A 17,318-nucleotide genomic window follows, 5' to 3' on the forward strand; every position below is an offset into this window, starting at 1 on the left:
ATAAGAGTCCGGCTCCCTGGGGTCATTAAAATTTTTTATTGTGTCTAACGTAAAGAATTTTATTTTCGGTTTTAAATTGGTTTACAACGATATGTACGATATGTACATACGTCAAAACCTGTTACTAGAAATGCTTAACTTCAGACATAGCTTTATTTCTAATCCAACCTTTAAATATAAAGTTAGCTTTACAGCTTTAAAGGTTACTTCAGAAAACGGCCCTTAAACGGTTATTTCGTTGCTAGCGCAAATGAAATGTCGCTACACATAAATACCGAGTACCACAAATGAATTGACAATGAGCAACTTTCCAGAGAAATCTTCACTTGCTGCTGCATTGCCTGCTCCCACCCTCTCGCTATATGTAAAACCCCCTCCAATCTCTGTTGTTCTTTAGCAATTTCTCTTGCAACATTACAAGTGCAATTTGAGTTCTTAAATTAAAGTTGTGGTAACCGAGAAATCGTTAAGGTTGTTTCCGTTACAGCAACTTTGCAAGGCATGCGGCGTTCCACTTCGTTTGATTGCTGTGCCAGCATCAATACGCCAGCCAACCATTTCCATTTCCTGTGCCTTGCTAAAGGTTTCCAACACTGCCACGCGCACTTGAGGGGGAGGGGGAAGGGGGGGCTTGGGCAGCATTTAAATGCGCATAGTAATGCATCTTCATTGGCAGCGCTCAAGTGATAGTAGAGCGAGCGAGCAAGCGTTGTTGCAACATGAAGCTTAGCGCCGTTTATCAAACACACCAACCGCCCACACATGCCGGTAATCTTGCAGCAACTTGAAAATGTTTTAAGTGCTTGTGCGTCGGTATATGTATGTAATGCATTGGCAAGCTCACTTTTCTTGCGCTGCTGTAGGTATGTATGTGTGATTTATATGTTTTCGTTTGTAGCGTGGGTGCGTGTGCTTGGGTGTCTGCCATTGTTTTTTTTAGTCCGCCATTTGTTGGCTACTTTTGCCAGATAATAAATCTTTGTATTTTCTTTGCTTGGCTGTTCTCATTTGCACTTGCAACATATTAGCTTGCAACAACTAACAGCAACAAAAACAAAAAAATAACTACTTGCCGTGCACAGTGACACTTTTATTGCACAGTTTGAATGCCTTAACTCGTACAAGAACAAAACGTGAAAAGTTGCAACAACTTTAGCATAAGCTTCATTGGCCGCAAGGTGCCTGATGGCAAACGCTTCGGAGGGGAATTTGCCACACGATGTCCTTTTAGCTACATATGTACATAGCCCTGAGCGGGGTGCGCATGACTTTTGGTGGCAAAGCTTGCAACATTTTGTGGTTGTGCCGCATGAGACGCTTCAAATCGCACCGGCAGCAATGTGGCAAATAAATTGTCAACGTTGCTTCCCGCTTCGCTTGTCACCTGTGCTAAGGTGCCTATTTATATACGTACATATCGACGTGTGAGCGTATGCGAGTCTGCTCTTGGCCGTTTAAACGGTATTACCTCACAGATATATACTATGCACATACAAAGTGTGATCGTATGTATGTACATTAGTGTGCGTCACTCTCCATACGAAAAAAGTCGGTACGGTTTTTTCATCGGAAATATAAAATCTACTTAATATATTTTAAGACTTGCGCCAAAATGTTTCGGAAAAATAGTAAGATTTACGAGAGCTGAAGCTATTTAAAAAAAAACTCCAAAAATCGAGTGTTTTATAAATAAAGACTTTTTTGAAATATTTTTATTCTAAAAAAGCACTTCAGATAGAAGTGTTTAAGCTTAAAAGGTCTGCATGAAAATGTTTAAAAATTTATTCAAGGGTATACAACTGATGAGATTTTTGGAATGTAATAAATTTTGTAATTCCGGTAGAAAATGCAATTTTTTGGTGATACACCTTAATGTACATATCTATGCATATCTATGTATGTGTGTTTACTTCCTTATTGCCACTTTTGTAAAAACCGTAGAGGTATGCAGTTGTCACCGATGATTCACCGTTTTGTTTTTCGAATGCCACATCGATCTTTGAAATCATGCTCCAGGAACGCTAAATATGCATGTTGGCATGAGTGTGTAGCTTTTCCCCATTCCTTTAAACCTACGCGTCTATAATTCAAGTCAATGTCGTATCCGAGTATTTCAACCGAAGAGTCGCAATGAAAAGGAAAATGGGAACGCGAACACAATAAAGAATTGTAATTTCATGCATTCGAAATTTATTAAAAATTAATCAAAAGCTTATCAAGTTAATACGTAAAAGTACGTAAATCGAAGTAAGAGAAAGTAGCAAAAACTAGTTGAAAATAATTATAGGGTTCCCTTAGAACGAAAAAAATTGCATAAGAAAAGTTTGAAATGTTACAAAAATATTTTCACAACAATTCAAAATTTTAATTTGAAAGAAAAATTTGAATTTGAAAAAATAAATTCTAGTTATGCAGTTTTATGTCACATTAAATTTTAGTTGACAAAGTGCAAGTTTAAATTTGCTGGGAATTCACGTTGATTTTTTATATTTTTTTTTGCTGACGGTGCTATATATGCGTGAAATGTGCTCGAAATTTCAGCAAAATAAAAAAGTTTTAAAGTTTTCTGAAAATTAAAAAAAATTTAGTTTTTTTTTGTTTTAGTTTTGGTTAAAATGTTTTGGTAGCATTTAGATTGTTTTTTTGAAAGTTTCTCGTGAGAGCCTTATAACTGACAAAGAGCACGCACGGCTGTTCTCGCTATTCAAAAGCGATAAAATGTGTTCCCTCTTTATTACTGAAAAACCACCATCGGTCTTTGGATTACGGATCTATTTTTTCACAGTGCAGCATTTCAAAGCCTTTCTTTACCAAGCTTTTCAATACCAAGCTTTATGTTATATGCCAGACATTTTTGGATTTCTTATAGTTATGTTCGCATCAAACCAAGCTGTCACACATGTTGGATCGTGTAAACCCCGCTAATAATGAAATACATATATTAGATTTGTTCCACACGTGACCGAGAGATCCAGCGGGTGCCCAAAATAGCCCAGAAATCCTTCCTCAGGCCAAATAAATGGGTAATAGAGAGCGAATACGTTCCACGTTTGGATCGTAAATTCCTTCGTCGTGCCCGAAACAGCATTTTAACATTTTATCCTTCAAATTGGATACTTCGCACTCGTCTGTCTCGGTATTTTTTTTTCAATCATGGCTACTAGTGTAACAAATGTAAAAGTGTACCAGCCCACTCATCCGAAGTCAGTGTATTTATAGAACAACTCTCAACAGCAACCATATTAATCGCTGGTTTTTGTTCTAAAAGCCATTTCGTAATGACAAAGGAAGTTGGAAGATATTGTATTAATTTATGTGTTGGTAAATGTAATAATTCCTGATAGGATTTCAAATATCTGCTGGCTGATTCACTTTTATGAAAATGGAACACTATTTTACGACTTTCTTTAACAATTCCAGAGATGCGAAACAACAACAAAATTTTAACAACTTTCATGAAATAATGTAACTTGACGACAAATAAAATACCCTGTGAAGTTTTAATAAAATATTATGTATTTACGATTCCTCTATAATCAGCCGAAAGGTCTCATTTTTAGTGACCCGAATGAAATTTGTCGCATTTGCTAAATCCTTAGCTGCAATTTTTGCAAGACTGTGTAAAAGAAACGCGTTCAGGTAGGAGTTAAATGGTTAACATTTTCTAGGAAAAATTTGTTTCTAAATATTACTGTAGGCCTGTAAACCCAAAAATTATATTTGTCGTTTTGTATTTAAAATGACATGCATTAAAATTTAATTTTCGAACAAAAAGTGAAAGCTTTAACCCACTCCAGAAATTATACTTATAAAATCGGCCAGATTTTTTTTGTCTGATCTTTTATAACTTCCACAACACTCATATTTGAGTACCTGGGCTTTTCCTTCATTGACAGTTGTTTACTGTATTTATTATTAATTACCTCACAATCATTTTTAGTAGCATTACTTTTTCTTTTCAAACACTTTTTGCCATGTCTTAGTTGCTACTCTCAAGTTTCGAAGTACAATGGTTGCGCTATTGGCAGGTCAGCGGCTGAGTCATATGTATCTACATACATACATACATACATACATACATATGTATATTAATATTTAGTTAAGTGCATGCTTCTATTAAATAATCTTTTGCTCGTATTCCCTTTCAAACGGTTGTTGCCGCAAGCTTTCAGTATACGTGATCGTCTAGTGGTTAGGACCCTACGTTGTGGCCGTAGTAACCCAGGTTCGAATCCTGGTCACGGCATGTAGCAATGGAAATTTTTTGATTGATTTTTCTTCTTTTTTTTTAGAAAAAGTAAATTTTATATAAACGCCTAACAGTAGTTACCTTGACTAAATAAATTACTGAGCAAACACCGTTAAGCTCTCTCGTTTGTTTTCATTAACAGTTTGACCCCAAATCTTGAAGTTTCAATTCAGCCCAAATTTGCTGTTACCAAACTTTCGAGAGAACTTTAAACATGATTTTAAAAGAAAACTTGTAAATGAAAAAAAAAAAACAGAAAACTGTAGTTATGTAACGACAGCAGAACTTCATTGTCTTGCAACGTGCCATGTCGCTTGTGGTCTCGCGCATGGAATTTTCGCAGAATGTCGCTGGCAGCAATTTACAGTTCGACGGGATGCAGAAAATTGAACTTCCAACCGAAAGTAAGGGCCAACTTTTATTCTTAAAAAAGGACCTCAAAACACAATTCGTTTAAGTTTCTAGTTGCTGCTAGCCTCGGTTTTTCATTCCCCATTATTACAGTTGCTTTTATTGTGGTTCGTTCAAATGTTGTTGATTGCCATGATTATGAGTACTGTAAATGTTGTAACAGTTGCAACTACTCAACGCTGTTGTTCTTCAATCTTGCCAGCACACTATGGGCCAGCAAACGATAAGAAGTGGCCAATATTCGAAATCTTAGCGGAATGGCTTAAAACTTGCTACAGATTTTAAAAATTAAAAATGGTGGATCCAATATGGCGGACAATATTGTGTAAAGTAAACGGATTACTCTATGAATTTTCGGCTCTTTGATCACGAATTTGAAGTTAAATAGATTTAAAAAATTCGAACTGGCCTAGTCAGCCTACGTAAAATGAAGTTTCCGAAGCCCACCAGGAGGAGGCTACACTATTTGGACTACATTTTTTTTTTTAATTTTTTGGTGTTTTTATATTTTTGTTTTTGTTTTTATATATTGTTTTTCTACCAATTACGAATGTAGAGTTCACTGTTTTATTTTTTTTTAAATATTTTTTTTTATGAATCACGACCTTAGACTTGCTTTTTTATTTATTTTTTTGTAGTTTTATTTACTTTTTTTATATATGTTTATTTTTTTCCAATTACCAATTCAGGTCTCCTTTTTATTTCTTTTTGTATTTTCCATTCCTTTGTTTCTTATATTTTTTATTTTTTTCCCCAATTTAGAATTAAGACATAGTTTTGCATTTTTATTGTATTTTATTTGTTTTTGTTTTTCTTTTCTTTACTTTTTATTTTTTAATTCTTTTATAATTTCATTAAATAAGATTGTTAAATGCTTCTCTCAGAAAAAAAATTTAATTTCAGTTTTTAAATAAAAAATAACCCTAAAGTGTGGATGAATCGTCAGTTATGTTCATCATCTCGCAACTTATCTCAGTACTCAGAAAAATGTAAATCTGCAATTAATTATCTACAGGTAGTGATGAACACATATAAAGGATCGAACCAAAATCGCTCACGCGTTTACAGTGCCAGTGAAGAAGATAAATAAAATAAAAAAAATTCAAAATATGCAAAATTGAGCAAATTCATCTTAAAATTTTGAATTATGGTTTTCTACTTGTTTATATTACTGCATCTTATTACCCAGAAACAAAAAACAAAAGAAAAATATTATTTTCTGGATAAAAATGAATTTTACTATACACCGGACATGTAAATTTAATAAACTATTTTAATTAAATAAACTATTTTAATCAAAATGAAATAGTGACCACAATAATGAGGCAATTGCTATTATATTTACTAACATTTACCTTAAATACTGTATGTGTTGGCTATAAGCATAAAAAACAATTAAAATTCTAAAGTTGACTTTTGCGCCATTTTTGAATGCCTTCTGGCCCCCTGTGCAGCGGTCGTAAGCTACTACAATAAGTTACATACTTTCTTGTAGGGCGCTTGTGCGTGTACGACATGTCCATTGGTGTACAAATGTTTGTGAGTTCCAGCTGCTTGGTCACGCGCCATGCTGCAGTTAATTGTTGACCAAAGCCAAGTTGATCGTTTAGGGCCAATAGCGGCAGCTGAGTGCACCGATCACGCGCGTCAAGTTTAAGAGCGGCACGTTTTTTAAGTTTCTTACATTTTTTAATAACTTTTTGAAACTTTGAATGCGCAAGCCATTGGGTTTGCAACGCTTGGCATTTTAATGAGCGCAGAGCAATGCAATATGCAGTGACGTTTTTGGCTGTAAGTTTGACTACAAATAATTGATTCATTGATTGAAATTTGAATGCTGCATGCTTTTAGGCGGTCACTAGGTTGTAGGTACAGTTGCGTCTGCGCATTTTTTTCGGTTGTTTAAGTTTTTATTTCATAATTTTTTTAAAAACTTAGGTTGTAAACCTCACAGTTCGGAACATTTCGGATGATATGTTTTTGTAATTAGCAATGTTGCACACGAATGCTGCGCTGAAAGAAAAAAATAAATTTTTGTATAGACATCCTGCTTTGTTTTCATTTGGCACGTGTAAACTGTTGTCTAGTATTGAGTGACTGATGTCGAATCATATTTTGGCATGCACAGAGAGAATTTTGGACGGCCAGTGGTGTCGTTAAATATCCTCCACAGAGGTAACGTGAATTGACCACAAAGATCGCGTGATTTGACCCCGCTAGACGTTTAGGTAAGTTTTCTGAATCCTCAAGTCAATGCCAATAAGTCGCATTCGACCGATGCCCATAAAATCCAAATAAATAATCCGTACCATAGCTCAGTTCAAATGCAGCCAAACCGGGTGACACTGATAACTGTACTACACCTTACACTGAAAAATTATTTGTTTTTCAAACCACACTTCCAACCTAAATTTGTAGTGCTAAATGTATAAGTAATATTTGTTTTCGCTTTTCGTAAGAAAAGGCTTGGTATTTTTCGAAAGATAGAATATCTTTTATTGAAAATCCTTCCGACCGAAATTTGGGCAACCGCACACTGCCTAATAAATACAAAAAAAAAACCCAATGCATTCCGATTGTTCAAGATGCAGAAACAATTCTTCAAGTATGGCTCTGCGGCTTTCACTCTTAATAATAATCATTTCTGCTAGAAATATTAAAATGTATATGTTGGCCGCATTACTAGACGAAGAATTTCCGCCTGTGATATTTCTTTGCAGGTTGGTCTGTAAATGATTTAATTTATTGGTTTCGTAAGACATTGGTGGTTGCTGTGGCTGAGTGGTTAGAGGTGCATACTAACAGTCCGTAAGAACTGTGTTTGATCCCTGATTCGAGCATCATTTAAATTAGAAAAATTTGAACTGTAGCTCCCTCCATTTGTGTAACAACATCAAGACGCACACCACAAATTGGAGAAGGAGCTCGGTCAAACACTAAGCAAAAGTGTAAACGCCAAAATATTATCTATATTTAAAGTTATTTTAGCTTTTAAAGAAGTCTAAACTTTTAACTATTGAACAATCAGATTACTCCAACAAACAGGAAGGGAATACTTCGAAAACAGTTCCTAGGGTACACAGCGACTGTATATAAACCTGCAACAAAATTAATCCAATTTATAAAGAAAATATAGTTTCAAAAAGTTAACGACGTTCCCATGGAAACCGTGTGCATTTTATTGTTTTGCATTTGTAACAACGATTATGCAAATGCAAGAGCATATGCACAGGATTCTGAACAGCCCTAATATTTTTTGCTTCTTTTGTAAAATAGAAAATTTGCTGTTTAGGATTTTTGTGAATTAAGGTAACGATTTGTATATGTACAGTATTACCTCGGCAAAGGCAACAGGTACAAAATTCACACAGTAGCGTCGATTGCGGTTGTTGCAATAACTGAATCACCAAAAAAAGTTCAAAAGTATCAAAAGTAAAATATGTATTATTGTTCACATTAAAACAAACCAAAAGTATTATTTATTTCACTTGAAAATTTTTTTCATGCATACAATATTGAAATAAGTACATACATTTCTTGGCTGATTTGTGTTACAAAATTGAAAGAAATTCGGTCGACTCTCTCTTTAGCCGATTAAAGACACAAATTAAACGAAATAAGAAATTAAGCATGAATAGAAAGTTACGTTTACTGAGGCACAATTTTTTTATACCCGAGCGCACTTGTGCACAAGGGTATATTAATTTTGTTCACATAACGGTTGTTTGTAACAGGCAAAACGAATCGAGATAGATATAGACAAATGTATACATAAATGATCAGAATGAAAAGAGAAATCGATTAAGCGGTGACTGTCTGTCCGTCCGTCTGTCCGTCCGTCCGTCCGTCCGTCTGTGCACACGATAACTCGAGTAAAAATTGAGATATCTTAACGAAACTTGGTACGTGAACTTCTTTTGGGCGTAGGACGGATGGTATTGAAAATGGGCGAAATCGGACAATAACCACGCCTACCTCCCATATAACGGTAATTTTCAGAAATACGAAAACTGCGATATTTTAGTAACTACTGAAGATAATTCACTCAAAATTGATATTTGCAATGAGTTTTAGACGAAAAATAAGAATATTACAAAATTTTGGCAAATGGGCGTAGCCACGCCCACTTATGGTTACATGTGTATATCTTGGTAACCGCTACACCAATTTCTTCCAAACTTGGCACAGTTGTTGGTCCTGGTACAGCATACCAACTGGCCGAAAATTTCTAAAATCGGACAATAACCACGCCCACATCCCATATAACGGTAATTTCGAGAAATACAAAATCTTCGATAAATCAGTAAATATTGAAGCTAATTTATTCAAAATTGATGATTGCAACAATTCTTTACCAAGAAATACGTTTATGACAAAATTTTGGAAAATGGGCGTAGCACCGCCCACTTGTGATCACATATATGTATCTCGCTAACCGTTCTAGCAATTTGTACCAAGCTCGGTATGGTTATTGTGCTTGCCACATAAAAGCAAACCGTTGAAAATTGTTGAAATCGGACTAAAATTGAGGCCGCTTTTCATATAACGGTAAATTTCAGATATGCTTGAAATTTCAATATTTCGAAATTGAAGGACGCTAATTTACTTAAAATGTATACACCCCGGCTTATCATGTAGCGGTAGCTTTCGGAAAGGTGGAAAATATATATTTAATACTTGCGCCGGGTATTTAATGTTCGGCTCCGCCCGAACTTAGACTTTCTTACTTGTTTAAATTTGCAATTAGTAATGGTGAACATTTGAAAGTAGCTTTAACCGACGTATTGCTTTTATCGAGTTTTGCTTTTACTGAGGGCGTTCTGTAATTGAATTTAATTTGGTGTTCAGCAACCACACAGCAAAATGTGTGATGTACCCAAAACAAAATTCACACTGAAACCACGTTTGGAAATAATCGGAATTTTTTTCGCCATATATACATATCTGGTCGTACAACGATTGTTTAGTGTAACGATGCTCGACCGTATCAACAATTATACAAATACGCTTATAGTGGCCAAACCACACTGTCATCATTATGTTGTATTAAATCGGTGAATTTTAGGCGAGAGAGGGAAGGGATTAAAGGAAATAGTAATGTACCTAGAATCCTGGCATAACAGAAATGACACTGTTTGTGGAAATAAATGTCAAATACAGTTTGCATTAACCCAATAAAAAGTCCCAAAATATTATGACGGCACGTGCAGTTTTGGGCGAATGCCTTGAACCGTTTTGAATGCAGAGAATATCATAACAGTGTGATTGGGCCTTATGGTACTTTTTTCGTTTCATGAAGCTATAGATCATGCACCAAAGTCAAAGAAGAATATATTTTCACTCCAAAATATACAGGCCTATCACAGATTCCCAGTGAACTCCCGTCGTGAAAAAATTTCCCGTCACGAATTCGGGAGAAATGCTATCAACAATTCCGACGCATTCATAGTTAGTGCTGCCTTTGGTTTTTTTTTGTTTTTGTTTTTATGTTTTGCTCTAATAATTTTATATCAAAACAAAATAAATCACAATAAAATAACTCGAAATCAGTGATACCAGTCTAATGAATTTCTAATTTGCGGGAGAATTTCGTGATCACGCCGGAATTTATGATAGCGATTATGACAACGTCAGGATCTCCGACGTAATTGACGATAGGCCTGTTAAAAACTGAAATTAAAAATGAAACCAAAAATATGTATTAAGTGATACAAACTAAATCCGCACAGCGTTGTGACGTACATACATATGTACTAATACTCATACACCACTGCGCAGAACTGCATTTTTCAACAATCCACTGAAGCCGCACTTCATCTGGCTTACCGCCACTTCAGTGCTCTAGCTGCTCTTAAAGCTTTTTTTTACTTCCTGATCCTATGTAATCACAACAATGGTAACAACACCAACACTGGCGCGTACATTTCAGCAGCGATCGCTGAGTCCTGGTCGGCAGTGTGGCCGTCCAAAAACAGAGTGAGCGCACATTGAGTGGCACAACGCCGGAAAGTATGCAATGTATTTGTTTTAGCTCATGTCCTTAGGATAAATTACATTTACATTTGGTTGTTTGTTGTTTTTACGCTGCTTTTATATTCTTCTGCGTTCCGTCTGCTTTCCTACGTTATTTTCGTTTTTAATTTTCACATTTTCACGCTTTTACGCTTTTGTTTTACTTTTGTAATTTGCTGGCGCTCAGTTGCAGCCTTGCAGTGCTTTTAGTATTTAAATATATGTATGTATGTATGTATGTTTTTAGATATACATACATAGTTAATGAAAGTGCATACATACATACATACATACGTACGCGAACACGTAATTTCTGGCTTTAGTTTTTTTTATATTTATTTGCGAAAATAAATGTTTTTTCGTCATTCTGTTTTTTGGCGCCCGGCAGCTGCATTTGTGTAAATGACTGGCAAAATTGCAAAAAAAAACAAACAAAGCAAACAGCAACATTGCTAACAACAGCACAGCTTTTGTTGTGCGGCCAGTGAGGCGGCTACTTGCAACTTTGTTGCTGTGTGTTGCATTTTTTTCCTGCAACGGATTCGTATTTTTGCAAATCCACTCATTCATATTTTTTCTGCAGCTTTTTCTGTTTTTATTTATTTATGCCTATGTGTATTTTTTTTACTTTTCTCTATTCCCTGCAGAAAAAAATTATCAATTTATAAAAAATAACCCACTTGTAGTTAGCTACAAAAAGCTAACTTAAAACTAGTTGACAAGTAATGCAGGAGTAATGAAGGAGATTGTTTTTTTAAACGCGTTTCTATTTAAATATCCTGCACATCGCAAATACTTTTTCGAATTGAGAACAAATAAAAGGAAGATAAAAATTTCATATTATGATTTGGAAGTTATGTCTGATGGAGTTCGGATATGGGGCCACCTACAGCAGAATATGTAGACAAATATGAAATGTAATAAAAATAAAAAAAAATAAAAAAAATAAAAAATAAACATTTTGTTTTTCCTATTGATATTTTATGTCCAAAAGTAGTTAGTTACAAGTTAGTTACATCAAATGCACAGGTAAACCACCCTTCACTATTTCGCGGCCATCGCCATAGACATACATATATGTAGTTAGCTTTCGTCAAAGAATATATGCAGATAATAAGTGAGCTTTAGCTCCTTTCTAATCAACTTAAAGTGAGCTTATAGTTAGTTAAATTTCCTGCAGGGTTGCCACTAATATTTTTCGCAACACAACACCTCAATTTTGCCGCTTTATTTTATGTACATACCTACATACATTTGTGCTTACATACAAACTACAAAGTATTTTCGCTGTTGCTGCTGCTTTTGCTATTCTGCACAATATTACGCTCTGCATACATACATATGTTTGTATTTATTTTGTTATTTTCATACAAGCACCTTTTTTTATTTTAACATTTCCAATGGCGTACTTTGTCATATTTTTCGCTTGATTTTTTTATGCGTGTTACTATAAGGACTCTTGTTGTTGTTGTTACTAAAACTGCTGTCGAATAGAAACAATAATATCACATTCGCATGCACACATATGTATTTGTTTATTTGCTTTTGAAACATCAATAAACAAGCCCTACAAGGTAAACAAAACCAGTAGCCAGAACTATGCTGACGAAAAAATCAACACCAAAAAAAAAAATAAAACAATTTACTCTTAAATCCTTGTATACACATCACAAATTGACGACAACAATTCAACTGGATTGGAATTCAATTTCGTGCATTTTTTTATTCGACGAAAGGGAAAGAATCGCTAAAGCTTTTCGAGTGAAGTATGTATAAAGATAATAGGAATGCCAATGCCGACATCCCAGGGTGTGGCTAAATTTCAAGGTAATTGCAATGGTCATATAAATCGTATATGTAAGCATGTGGCTCCTCTAACTGCATTTTTTCTCACCACGGTGCGGCTCTTTTTTATTAGTTGGTTATTGGTAAACTAATAAAATACTCTCTCCGCACCGCAGGCCCTGTGTTCAAACCCTGGTCAAAGCAACATCACAAAAAAATTTTGAAAAAATGTTGTTTCTTAGCAGTGGTCATCCCTCGGCTGTCAATGACAAACCTTCGAGTGTATTTCTGCCATGAAAAACAGCTTCTCATTAAAATACCATCGCCGTTCGGAGTCGGCTTAAAATTGTAGGTCCCTCTGCTTTGTGTGACAACATTAAGGCGCAAGCCATAAATCAGAAGAGAAGCTCGGCCAAACACTAACATATGTATAAGCGTCAATCTATTGTTTTTATTATTAACCCCTCATGTGAGGCTGAGTTGGAGCTCCCACTAAGAAAGGATTTTAGTACAGCCACAAGAGTTTAGAAGACTTTTTGGTCAGACATAGGTTCTGAGTACAATGTTAATAGAATGACTGTATGTACAGCCCGATCGTCTGTCATAATTACAAAAGCTTGAAGAGGAACATGACGATGAAGCAAAAAAGGAAGAGGAATAGGAAGACAAAGATAACAAGTAGCTAAAGCCTAAGTTCTGGCAAAGCCAAACATTAAATACCCGGTGTTCAGTGATATTTTGTCTTCATTTCGTGCCCATAAATCCAAAAATATACTATCGATTATGGGGTTTTATTATTTTTGATTTGCTAAAATGATATTTGAGCTATAGAAATATGGTTCAAACACGCCCTATCTCAGCTGCCGATTAAAAGGCACCCTATTTCAACATACATATGTATGTATTTTCAATATATTTTCTTATCTGAAATAGGGCTTCCTTTAACCCAATTCTGTAAGAGGGCGTTAATGAAATGTTTTCTGGGATAGGACATTTACGAACCAACTGCCGAGATAGGCCAATCTTCCGCTCAGCCTTCCATAAGTAAGTATATGGATTCAACCTTCTTTAAAACATTTTGGAAAGTGGGCTCCCTTAAATCTCTTTTATCTGATCCCCCCTATTGTAATATTTGATTTATCTAATTAAGTAACTGGAATTTGTGTTCAAACGGGTGGCAGCCCTTTCGAACGAATTTTAATTTTTTTGAATGAGCTTTACCATTTGACAGCCGAATTAATTTTTAAAACAGGCGGCAGCTCCCTTAAAACCTGGCTGTGAACCTTCTCCGTAGATATGCGCCTTTTTAAAATCTGACCACTGCCACATAGAGTCTATCGATTGCAAACTTTACGTAGCTTCTCTTTCTTACATAAATACATACATATTTAGTCTGTTCTTTTGAACTACGGACAAAAACCTGTGGAACTGTCAAACTACAATTTTACTCTCTTCAAGTGAGAGGAACAGGAGAACAGATGCGGAAGTGCACGGGAACGCAAAAAGCACAATTTCCTGTAAAAACGTCAGTCGGTTTGTTTACATGTCATTTGTACAACACTGATTTGGCTGAAATATCGCTAACTAATTACTAAAATCTATACATATTCAAATATTTCGTTGTTTACTTCCATTTTATTTATTTTTTTTAATATTAGGTTCTTTGCTTACACCGCTTTCTGTTTTTGTTTACACATGCAAATCAGCTGACCGTTTGACACTTTTCATGAACCTGACTAGGAACAGTTGCTCAGTTACTCTCTCAAAAGTGTTCCCACTTACAGGTTTTATGTCAATAGGAACGACTTCCTGTAAGTTCTGACTAAATCCTGTAAACCGGACTGCTATTGAAACAGACTAATTGATGTACGTTCATATGTATGTGTATGACAGGACGCGGTGTTTATCGGAGCTATTTTCGGATTTTTTTATCGGTTCGGAAACGACATCTCACCTCTGTGACCGGTGTTACCGTCGAGAATTTTCAGAAGGTCGCAAAAAAGGGGTCATTGACGAAGAAAAGGGTCACCATATTATTTTTGCTTTTCTTTACTAGTAAAAACATAAGTCAGTTGAATTTAAAAAGAAAATAGCGGGATAAGCTTTGCACAAAAAAGGGTTGCAAACAACACATAAATCTAGTTTCTGCAAGGAGAAGAATTGCATTTCCTTTAAAAGTTTTAAGTGATGCATTTTTGCGCACTTACAGGGAGAAATATTTTGTAATAGCATGGTTCTGTCAAGATTTCCTAAAAAAAAACTCTGAAAAGAGGGAAAAGTCGCATTTAATTTTGGAAAAGGGTGAAAAAATCCAATTTTTCAAAAAGTCGGGCCAAAGGGTATTGATGCTTAAAAAAGGTCAAATTGCTCCTTTAGCGCACAACGGCAACCCTGTCTGTGACCAGTCTGCAACGTTAACGAAGACGCTTGCCATGTGTTCCTCAGCTGCCAATGCTTCAACGCTGAAAGAATAAACCTATCATTGCAAACATGATTGCCCGCATAAACAAGCGGTTGAGGGAAGATGATCTCAGAAGAAGCAGAAACTTAGGACAGGACAGGTTCTCATTTACGTATTAAATACATTCAATTGTGAGTAGATGTTGTGTGGGGGTTAGCTGATCCGACAGGGGTTGTGTTCATGTAAACAAATACGTGAGCGGGTCAAGTAGATGCAACTTCACTTACTGCATCGGGACTGAACTGACTTTGAGATTAGTGCTCACACCGCTTCCCGACGCAATAATTTACGCTAGCACCGGGGGCGGAAACGGTACCAGACGGTAGGAGGTTTAGTTCGGGGTACAGTCCCAAACTGACGGGATATAGGCTTTTGATGCTTCCTCCTCGTAAAAAAGGAAAAAAACGTATGTGTATGGGAGAAAATGTAGCACCATCACACAGTGGGAGAAATGACGAAAAAGCAGGCCAATTTTCCAAAAATAAAAGTTCTCCGACTGTTGCAAAACATGGTAATTTGCCAAGAGGAAGGTCCATTGTGTAGTGAACAAAGGTATAAGACACCCTGTTTTTGTATATTCTTCACTATACTTGCTCTTTTCACTAAAGTTTCTGCTGCTTTTCTCATTGGCTCTTAAACTGTGCTTCGGAAATTCGATGTTAAAATCGAAATTAAAGCACTTAATTATTTTCTGCGAGATAGAGAGGGTTTCTGACGGTATCTTAAATAATATCTGTGTTCGTATGGAAAAGTAGCTTATGTCGAAAGGCTGGCTTTAGTATAAATCGGCATTCGCAGCATTCGATTGCGAATGACTTACGAGCGCTAAGCCGTTAAACAACTTTTAGCAAATAAACGTGCAAGAAATAGTTCGAATACTAGCAAGTCAATATTCTTTTTAGGTCTCATCAAAAAATTCCTTGTCGTTTAAAAAATAAAGGGAATGTCGCATTACACTAAAGCCGGCCTTTCGACATAAGCTAATTTTCCATACGAACACAGATATAATGGTATCTCGTTTCTACCAAAAAATCTCACCTTTTCATTGCCCCTTTTTTAAAGGAACAGGGTGAGCCAATTTTGTGTTCGTTTCTTAAAATGTAACACTCTTGTGAGGCAAAAAATTCTCAGTCTCTGCCTTTTGAAGCTTTGTCAGGGGAGATGGTTACCCCGCAAATCAGATGGTTGTTGAAAACGACAATATTTATTATGAAATGCGTAAGCTAGACAAGGACAAGACAGCAAGAACGTGCCCTTTTACAGGGTTCATTGTAACATCTAACACATTTTGCACCGAAGAAGGTCAACACTTTTTGGATGAAACGAAATCACAAAAAGTCATTAATTCTAATATTTTGGAACAAGTAAATGTATCTAACAATTAATTGTATAAGCTGTTGATTGTTGAAGAAGTTGTGATCGCGCGAGATCGGGCTATTCTGCACTTTGAAGATAACAGCAAAAAACAACGTACTTCAAAATATTCAAAAAGAAAGTAACCAAATTCGTCCAAATTCTATTGTAACTCACGATTGAATAGCGCGATAAAGTAATAACAGTGCTCATTGTATTGTGTGGAAAGCTTACACAGGGCAACACTGATTTTGGTGCGGCAAATGTTAAAGCTGTTTTTAATAGACTCTTTTGGGTTGATTACGAATCCGTAAGTACAAAGCCCCCATCAGGTCCAGGCTCTAGCAAATAAACAAAAGGCGATAGAACCTTGCACTTAGGCTTAAATTAAAGCTAGAACTCTCGACTACTGTCCCTGAAAACACCGTCCCTGCACCTTAAACTGATGATAATTTATAATCAATTAAATTCAGTTTTTGCTGATCAATAAATTACTGGAAGTGACCTTTGGGTCAAGATGCAGGGATGGCATGTTCAGTCCCTATTCGAGTTTTAATTTAAGCGTAAAAGGAAGGTTCTATCACCTTTTGTTTCTTTGTTAGAACTTCCCAAATATATCGCTTTGAGTTTTTAAAAAATTCCGTTATATGGAAATTGGTGTATTTGTAGGCGGATTTTGTTTATAAAACATGTTTTTACTAATATTCACTAAAGAAGCTTGTGTTGCAGATTTGAAGTCTCTAGGTTAATTTTTACTAAATATGGCCAGCTTTTCGCGATATCTCCCACTGTGCGCCAGAAAAAAAGGAACAGTCCAGCGCCTTCGTCTTGGTCTGCAGGCTGTATCGGAGATACAGCCGCTATATTTAAACGTAGAATACGTGGTATGGTTATTGATAACAATATCAATAGAAAAATCGATAAAAATATTGGTAACAAAACCAATAAAAATATCGATAAAAATATCGACAACAAAATCGATAAAAATATCGGTAACAAAGTCGATTATAATATCGATAGCAAAAACGATAAAAATATCGATAACAA

The sequence above is a fragment of the Rhagoletis zephyria genome, unplaced genomic scaffold (assembly GCF_001687245.7).
Source record: "Rhagoletis zephyria isolate East Lansing unplaced genomic scaffold, Rhagoletis_zephyria_1.1 Rzeph_scaffold_03459, whole genome shotgun sequence".
Taxonomy (NCBI): Eukaryota; Metazoa; Arthropoda; class Insecta; order Diptera; family Tephritidae; genus Rhagoletis; species Rhagoletis zephyria.